Genomic DNA, 6337 nt, shown 5'->3' with positions numbered 1-6337 from the left:
ATACTACAATCCATTTGTGTATATATAGCCACATATGAAATCTCATTATGAAAGCACAAAATGGCAGCCTCTAGTCCTAAGTATACTCTAGAAGAAGATTTTTGTCTTTGTAAACATTACATAACGTACTATCCGGAGAAGGGTGCCGAGCGACGGGTAAAGGGTCTAATGAGTATGTACTACTTGGTCAGAATTCATGAAGCCTTCACCAATGAAACAGGTAATGCTAACAACCGTGATAGGGCATCATTTTTTTGTCGAATCGAAACAATTAAAAATAAAGTTAGGGACTTCATAGATATGATTCAGATTGTCAATCGGTATCGACTTAAAGGTGAAACAAATGATGAGATTGTTGTTCGAGCTCTAGAGGAATGGCGTAGATGGAAAGGAAAAAATTTCAAATACCAAGCTCACTACAACATCCTTGGGAAGTTTGTCATCACTCGTTTTGGTTATTAAAATCTTATAATTTTTACTTTATAATGGTTAGTGATTTTACAATGGTTAATTTGTAATGGTGATTTTATGATTTCAAACAATTTAGGTAATTTAATTTTATTTACAGGTTCAACTAATATGGTTCGACTACATAACTAAATTACATATAAGTCGAACCATAACATATATGAGATCTTCACATGATCGGATTATTATTGAATATAACGAATAAGCCGAACATTACAGTATGTTGCGCAAATGTGCTTCAGTGTAGTTCGGCACAAAAATAAATAAAATTGAAGCCGAACCATAGGACTTGGGAACCCAACAAAGGATCGGCTCATTAGTTATATTTACTAATAAGCCGAACATTACACTGTATGTTGTGAAAATTAGCATCATGCTAGTTCGGCACACAACGATGGTCATCTTTAAGCCGAACCTAGAATTAGCATCATCCTTGTTGAAATTACAAGGATCGGCTCAAATATATTTCTGCGGGTTGGTGTGAATTCTAAGATGCACACAATATGCTTGCAAGTATACAAGGTCAATATTTGTAATAAAAGAGTGAGTAGGGGTTTGTCCACAGGGAGAGGAGCATATGAGAAGTTTTCCTAACTAAGATGTGTAATAAGCTAAGGGCAGGCAAGGTTGCAGGCAGAGAAACAAGAACATAAAGTAAGGCAAAAGAGAAGCAGGTTAAGAACCAAAGCAAGGAAAGATAAGCAAGAACCAAAAATGCAGGGTAAGGCAACAAAGGAGCAGTTAAGAAAAAGCAACAAACTACCAAGGCTTGGCAGCCAAGGGCAAGAGGCAAGATTGTGCACTGCCTTCAGTGCACAGTAGCTACAAGATGCAGGAACATAAAAGGCATGAAAATAAAGCTGAAATGCAAAAACACAGAACTTGAAAAAGTGACTGAAATTAAGATTGATTAAAAGAGAAGTGGTGGGCAAGCCAAAGCATATGATCCACCTTGTATCCTAATCAAGTAACATGGTCTAGGTTAAGTTCTTTCCTAAGCATACAACTAGAAATGAGAGAACACCAACTTGCTTGCTAGGCTACCCCTAGCATTGGCTGTCTTTTGACAGTACAGCCAATCACAGGCTCTATAAGCATTGGCCTCTCTCAAATACACCTTCACAACACAGCAACAGGAAGCAACTCTCTAGTTCATTCACACTTGACAGTGCACAAGGCTTCACTGAGCCTTGGCCTGAAAATGATTAGCTCATGCTAACCATGAAGTGACAACATGCATACACTAACATAGATAATTTAAACACAAATTGCAGCAAAACAAATGACTACAACACATAAGCAAATTGCAACATACAAACATACAAACATACAAGCACTGAAATTTTCAGTTCATAAAATTTTGTTCAATTCTCTACTGGCTAGTCCAGAGAGGTCAATTCGTCCCTCCCTAATGCTTCCCCCAACACCAATTTATACCCATTACACAAAATTAGCTTTTCCCCCAATTTTCCCCAAAGTCAGTAAAATTAGGTTTTGCCAATTACCTACTGTTGATGAAATTCTCGCTCCATCTCGTCGACCCATCCTTCTATTTCTCTTCCTGAGTCATCTCCCGCTCCAATTGCTGCTCTAACATCAACTTATATCTTCAATTTCTCACCTAGGGTTTCAGTCGGCAGAGATGAGAAATTGAGGAGATTAGTTGATGTAAAACGTGATAGTGATGATGGGTATAGGTAGAGTGATTTGGGGAGAAAATAGTGGAGTGATTTGGGGGCGTCAGGGAGAGGTGGTGATGATGGTGGTGGTACGGGGCATGGCGGTTCTGCAGAGGGGGTGATGGAGGAGATGGTTCGATGGAGAAGGGAAGGGTGCGTTTGGTTGAGGTGTAGGTGCTCGGTCGCTAGGGTGTGAGGCGAGTGTATCGAGTGTGATGATCTGCGACGCTGCGCCGTGGGATAGGGAGATGAAAGATCAATCGGACGGTGAGATGAAGTGAAGCTTGTAGCGACCGCTGGATTTTTTATACAACGAAGTTAACGGCCTAGATGGGGTTAGGTGTTGTAGTGTAAGGCGGAGATATCAAACGTTGATGAACAGCAAGGGAGCGACCGTTGGATTCAACAACCATCTAATCTGAAGGCTTGGAATTTCAGCGCTGTGGTGCTTGGCAGAGACTTCAGATTTTGATGCTCTATGAAGGAGCGACCATCGGATGCTTCTGGAACTGATCTGACGGCTGAGAACGGAGGCGCTTTTGTGTAGAAAATGAGGTTGTGCGCACCATTCTTCGCGGCTTCCTTGCGTAATTTCTCCCGGCTTTTCACTACTTTTCTGCTCTTTTCGCTCCGCGACTCATCCGAACTTTATTTATTACCTAAAAATGCAAAATTAATTAATAAAAATATTTATTCTTGAAAACAACAATGAAAATACAGAATATGGGTAAAATGTAGAATTAATGCATAAAAGATGAGTTAAATGCCAACAAAAGGGATAAATATATACATTATTTGGCACTCATCAAATACCCCCAAACCTGAATTTTACTTGTCCTCAAGTAAAACAAAACTAAGGAAATCCTAACTATACCACTGTCGCTGGTCTCTCGAATGCATTTAGCGTATGCACTAAGCCTTTTAAACCACTAAGTGTCCCTAGTGGACGAGTTGAAGTCTCGTGAAGGTTTACCAGAGGTGTGCCTACAAACCTAAGGACAAAATATAAGCTCATATTCCATCAAACGTGACATGTGCAAAACAGTTAAGCTCACAGCAAAATGGAGATGTCAATCTAGCTATCGAAGGCACAATCCTAGCACTGATAACAAATAAGGACATGTGATAAGAGTGTAAAGTGTATCTACACATGTGTAAAGAAAGATCTGAAGTCATGACTACTAATCACCAAGAGATAGTTTCTCAGGCTAAGAACTGAGGTCGAAATCTAGCTAGCTGTCCGGACTTTACGAGAATTGTGAATGAGTTGGAGGTATTTCACAATTCTCGCGTTGTACATCAATGGCATACACCCTCCTTGCTTACAACACAAAAACACAAAGATGACTTTACATGACTCTTATTTACATTGACAATTCTCTTTTATTTTTGGAACAAGAGATGATGGAATTGATACATACTTGATTTTTGTTTTTTTTTTTTTTTTTTTTTTTTTAATATATATTTTTTTTTTTTTTTTTTTTTTTTTTTTTTTTTTTTTTTTGAGGAAAATACTTTGATACATAACAAAAGGAAACAAAAGATTACATGACACTTTGCAAGAGGTAGCCCTTTTTGATGCACCCAGTTAAATTCGATGGTTGTCTTTCTTAATGTAACCTCCACCTTCTATCCCAACCAACCAAAGAACAAGCTAGTCCAGTTTCGTTCAGTATTCTAAAGTGATTGGCAATCGTAACTTCCTATCCAACACCTTGAAGATCGAGGCCATACATGTATTGGTAGATCGTGCGCGTGCAATTTCTTATCACTATGTGAATTGTGCTAGAATCAGGGTGCCTAAATATCTAGACTAAGACTCCTAATAAAAATACATATTTGCACAAGAGTCAACATTTCAGGTAAATGAGCTCCATTTTTATGATTTTTCATTTTTTAATTTTTTTGAATTTTGATTTTTCAATTTTTTTGGAATTTTTCAATTTTTTTCAAAAGAAGAAGAGTTCGTTTTCAATTATGGCAAATTATCATGGTATCTACTCTATACCCCCAAACCTAAAAAACATTGTCCTCAATGTTTCAAAATATGGAAAGAATTATAAAACAATATATGAAGAGGAACATGCTGAGTAGAGTAAAAGGAGAGAGAATACCCGATTGTACGGTGGTAGCTCGAATTAAAACTCCGTTATTTCAAGGCAAAAATCCATCATATTAGCAGTCACAATGGATGAGCACAAAATATACACAAAAGGAAATTTAACTAACACATTATCTACAAGAAAATTTTGGTTTTTAATGGGATTGGACTTTTTGGAAAAAAAATTGGTTTTGTTGGGATACATTTGGTTTTGATGGAAAACGAAAATTTTGGTTTTTAGGGAAACATTTGGAAAACTGTTTGGTTATTTAGGGAAAGAGTGGACCAGTTTAGTCCACATAGACTGGGTCCTCCAGGTTGGTTGTCTCGACCAACGTGACAACCAGGAATTTAGAGCGGTCTTGTCTCGACCAACGTGAGGGCATCCTACCTGTAGCGGGTAGTTAACAATATCAGCAAACCAAGGAAGGTCTGAGATAGACATCAGCTGTTCATCTGGGAATGATTCTCTAATCAGCTCACAATTCATCAATAGACTCTAAAGTTAATCTAGACAAATGATCAGCAACCACATTCTCACAACCTTTCTTATCACGGATTTCGAGATCGAATTCCTGTAATAAGAGTATCCATCGAATAAGGCGAGCTTTAGCATCCTTCTTGGAAAGAAGATACTTCAAAGCCGCATGGTCTGTGTATATGATGATCTTAGACCCTATCAGATAAGATCTAAACTTGTCTAATGCGAAAACGACGGCAAGCAATTCCTTCTCGGTAGTTGAATAATTGAGTTGGGCATCATTAAGGGTTTTGCTAGCATAGTATATCACATATGGTAGTCTATCAACTCGCTGTCCTAAAACAGCACCAACAGCATAATCAGAGGCATCACACATAAGTTCGAACGGAAGCTTCCAATCGGGTGGTCGGACTATAGGAGCGGTGGTGAGAAGGGTTTTTAATTCCTCCCATGCCTTCACACAAGCAGCATCGAAATTGAAGGCAACATCTTTGGAGAGAAGACTGCACAGAGGTCTGGAGATTTTGCTGAAATCTTTGATGAATCGCCGGTAAAAACCAGCATGACCTAGAAATGATCTGATCTCCTTCACAGAGCAAGGTTGTGGTAGATGTTGAATGAGGTCAACTTTAGCTTTATCCACTTCAATTCCTTTCTGAGATGATGTGTCCTAGAACTATTCCTGAATTCACCATAAAATGGCATTTTTCCCAATTTAGAACAAGGTTCTTTTCTTTACATCTGGATATCACGAGGGCAAGATGCTTCAAACATTCGTCAAACGAGGAACCAAAAACAGAGAAATCATCCATAAAGATCTCGAGAAAACTATCTATCATGTCAGAAAAAATGCTCATCATGCAACGCTGAAAAGTAGCAGGTGCATTACACAACCCGAAGGGCATACGTCTATAAGCAAACGTCCCAAATGGACACGTGAATGTAGTTTTTTCCTGATCTTCCGGAGCAATGTGAATTTGGTTATAACCGGAAAAGCCATCTAGAAAACAGTAGTGACTGTGTCCAGACACACGTTCTAGCATTTGGTCAATGAAAGGGAGCGGGAAGTGATCCTTCCTTGTTACTGTGTTCAACTTCCTGTAGTCGATGCATACTCGCCATCCTGTGGTTGTACGAGTAGGGACTAATTCATTCTTGTCGTTCTGAACAACAGTAATGCCTGACTTCTTAGGCACAACTTGAATGGGACTAACCCATTTGCTATCGGGAATTGGGTATATGATACCCGCATCAAGTAGTTTCAGGATCTCTCCTTTGACTACATCTCTCATGTTAGGATTAAGTCTCCTTTGCATTTCCCTCGATGGTTTGGCATTCTCTTCAAGGTTAATGTGGTGCATGCAAATGGTGGGACTAATTCCTTTGAGATCTGAGATGGTCCATCCTAAGGCCTCTTTGTGTTCCTTAAGTACTTCTAAAAGCTTACTTTCCTGTTCCGTGTCTAAACATGATGAAATAATGACAGGTAAAGTATCAGAAGAACCTAGGAATGCGTACTTCAACGTACTAGGCAATGTTTCAATTCAAGCTTGGGTGGCTCAACAATGGATGGAATAAGCTTGGAATCAGAGATAGGGGTGTTCCACT

This window comes from Papaver somniferum, chromosome 9, assembly GCF_003573695.1.
Source record: "Papaver somniferum cultivar HN1 chromosome 9, ASM357369v1, whole genome shotgun sequence".
NCBI classification, from domain to species: domain Eukaryota; kingdom Viridiplantae; phylum Streptophyta; class Magnoliopsida; order Ranunculales; family Papaveraceae; genus Papaver; species Papaver somniferum.
Note: the sequence above shows the minus strand (reverse complement) of the source record.